We start from the raw sequence: 3,407 nt of genomic DNA on the forward strand, positions 1-3,407 counted from the left end.
TTTATTCGATGGATAGTGGACCAATTTAGACTATTAGTTAAAAAAAAAGAATAAGTGATATAAAGGTTCTTATATGACCTTAAAGAGAGCGGCTGGTCTTTCCAATGTAGGGTATATGATAGACGATATTAGTTTGTTCTAAAGGGTTCAATGGAGTTCTAGTGAAATATAGAAAATAACTTTCCTATGGTTCTAGTGTTTTTTAAAGCTATATTGACAGGTAATTTTTTTGAATATTTTCGTAAGCTTGTTCGTGATTTGTGGGAAGTATAGAAAAGAAGCATATTTTGTAGTTTGTTTATGGGTGAATGGAGAATTCTTTATCTGTATTTTATTAGAAATGGCTAGCAACCGTGACATGTGTCAATCTTGTCTTTGATTGATTGGAAAACAGACAAAAGTTTTTGTTGGGATAAATATTGCCTTTATTTCTCTTGATTTAAGAATTTGACCATGTTTTTTGACCATCTGGTTTTTCAACCATTACCACTCAAGCTTTAGCAAAAGATTTCATGGTGTTTTGTGTGGACATGACAGAACGCACTAATCGTGACGAAGATTTCATAAAAAAATCTTATTTACAGATAGGTCTTCTTTTTCTTTAACTAGCCTCAGAATACATCTGTTACCGTAGGGTCATCATCATCATCATGCAACCTCTTCTGTCCACTGCTGGACATACGTCTCTCCCATTTTTCGTCACTTTTCACGGTTCTGTGCTTCTTGTTGCCATTTTTTGGATATTCGTCCAATGTCGTCCATCCAGCGTGTTAATGGTCGTCCTCTGCTGCGTTTGTCTTCTCTTGAGCGCCAGTCAATTAGTTTTCTGGTCCATCTTGTGTCTTTAAGTCTCGCTATGTGACCTGCCCAATTCCATTTCAGCTTGGCTATACGTTCGACGACATCACTGATACTTGTTCTTTTCCTTAAGTCTTGATTCCTTAATTTGTCTTTTTTTGTCACGCCGAGAATTGATCTTTCCATGCGCCTTTGTGTCACTCGCATTTTTAGAGTTGTTGTTTTTGTGAGCGTGAGAGTTTCTGCTCCGTATGTCATAATAGGAAGAACGCATTGGTCAAATGTCTTCCGTTTCATAGCTATCGGGATGTTGCTCTTAAAGATGTCTCTTAGTGAACCATACGCCACCCAAGAAAGTGTTATTCGTCGTTGAAATTCGTAGGTTTGGTTGTCCTTGCCTATTCTGATTTCATGACCAAGATATATGTACTTTTCTGTCAATTCTACCACTTGATTTTGCATGATTAGGTGTTCGCTGGGAACTAAATTTGTCATAAATTTGGTATTACTAATGTTCATTTTTAGACCTATTATTGAAGATACGTTTTCTAATTCTTGTACCATTTGTTGTGCTTCACCCAGACCTTCGGTAATAAGTACTATGTCTTCGGCAAAACACAGATAATTGACCATTTCTCCATCTATTTTTATTCCTCTATTTTCCCACTTTAGCATTTTAAAGGCGTATTCGAGGACCGTTATAAATAATTTAGGTGAGAGAGTGTCGCTTAGTCTCACAACTCGCTTGATATGAATTTCTCTGGTGGTATCATGTAGTTTTACACGCATTATGGCGTTTTGGTATAATGTTTGTAATAGCTTTGTGAGCCGGTAATCTATTCTACTATTGTTCAGAGCAGTTATAATGCTGTCTAATTCCACAGTGTCGAAAACTTTGTGAAAGTCTACGTAGTACCAGTGGTCTGATATATTCTAGCGACTTTTCTATTAAGGTTTTGACTGTTTGCCGGTGATCGTTTGTTCCATAATTTTGAGCGGAAGCCAGCTTGTTCTCGGGGCTGGTAGAAATCTAACTTTTTCTCTAGTCTTGTCGTAATTATTCGGGTAAACATTTTATAGATGTGGTTCAATAGGCTGATTGGCCTATAATTTTCTAGGTACGCCTTGTCTCCTTTCTTGTGTAGTAAAATTGTTACTGCATTGTTCCATGTTTTTGGTATGCAACAATCTATTAGACAAAGGTTAAACAACATTTTTATTTGGTTGAGAAGGGCACGTCATGATCATACCAAAGATCACACTTAGTGTGATCTCTGGCATGAGCTCTGAACCCTGGTTGATAATTTTGCGTGATGCGGCGGCTTCCAAGTTCTTTTGGTCTTCTCTTTGGCTTGTGTATAGTTCTTGATAGAAGTCTTCAACTATGTGTAGTAGTTCATCTCTATTTGATGTGAGGACTCCTTCTTTGTCCTTTAGTTTGTGTATTTCGCATTTTCCATTGTTTAGTCGTCTTCTCAGGACTTCCAAACTTTTATTCCCTTCTATAGTTCCCTGGACCTTTTTATTCCTAAATTTCCTTAAATCTTTCCTTATAGCTTTTGATACTTCTTTGTTTATTTTTCGCAGTTCTTCTTCGTCAATGCTTTTTTTTCCTTTGATTTTTCTTCTAGTTTCCATTGGGTGCTTTGTTTCAATAGTTATTTTTTCGTCTTGGCGTCTTTTAGGGCAGCATTTTACTTAGCCTCTCGAATAGCTTCTACGATATTTTCGTTTAGGGCATTTACATTATTCGTGCATTCATTTTGTTGTAGAATTTTATTGATATTGCCTTGATATTCATTTAAATTCGTTGGGTCGTTCCATATTGGGTTGGCTTTCTTTCTAATCATTTTGGATCTTTCTGTTATTAAGTCTAATTTTAGTTTGGCTCTTACCATTCTAATCGCTGCCTGTGGTAAAGCTATTAAGGACTGTGACATCGTTGAATATATATTTTTTGTCAGTAATTATGTAGTCTATCTCGTTTTTGGTCTTACCATCTGGGCTTTTCTACGTCCATCTTCTCTGATCTTTTTTAGAGAAGAAACTATTCATCTGGTATAGATTTTGTTGTAATAGAAATTCTAGTAGTGTTTGTCCACGTTCGTTTCTGCCTTTGGATCCAAATTTACCTAGTGCTGTTTCCTATTCATCCTGCTTTGGACCGATCTTTGCGTTAAAGTCGCCGCATATAATTGTATAGTGTGTTGGTTTCTCTTTCAATGCCGCAGTTACCGTAGGGTACTCTACAGAAAATAGGCATATTAGTGTTACTTACAAAACACAACAACGTAGAAAAGTCAAAGTTTAGGCAGGTATTTTTGGTTTGGGTATTTTATGTTACAACGTAATTGGCTCTTTTTTGATTGTGGGCACTTTGTGTCGTCGTAAATACCTAGATCTTCTCAGAAATTACATAATTCCAGCTGTTCGAGTATTACATATTAATATGGATGAAATTTGGTTGCACCAAGATGGCTGTCCATCTCACAATGCACGGGAGGTGTTAGATTTTTTAAAAGGTACCATAAAAATGCCACCTCGCTCTCCTGATCTTGCACCTTTGGACTTTTTCGTATGGGGTTATGTCAAGCTACAAATTTACCGAC

The sequence above is a fragment of the Diabrotica undecimpunctata genome, chromosome 8 (assembly GCF_040954645.1).
Source record: "Diabrotica undecimpunctata isolate CICGRU chromosome 8, icDiaUnde3, whole genome shotgun sequence".
Classification (NCBI taxonomy): domain Eukaryota; kingdom Metazoa; phylum Arthropoda; class Insecta; order Coleoptera; family Chrysomelidae; genus Diabrotica; species Diabrotica undecimpunctata.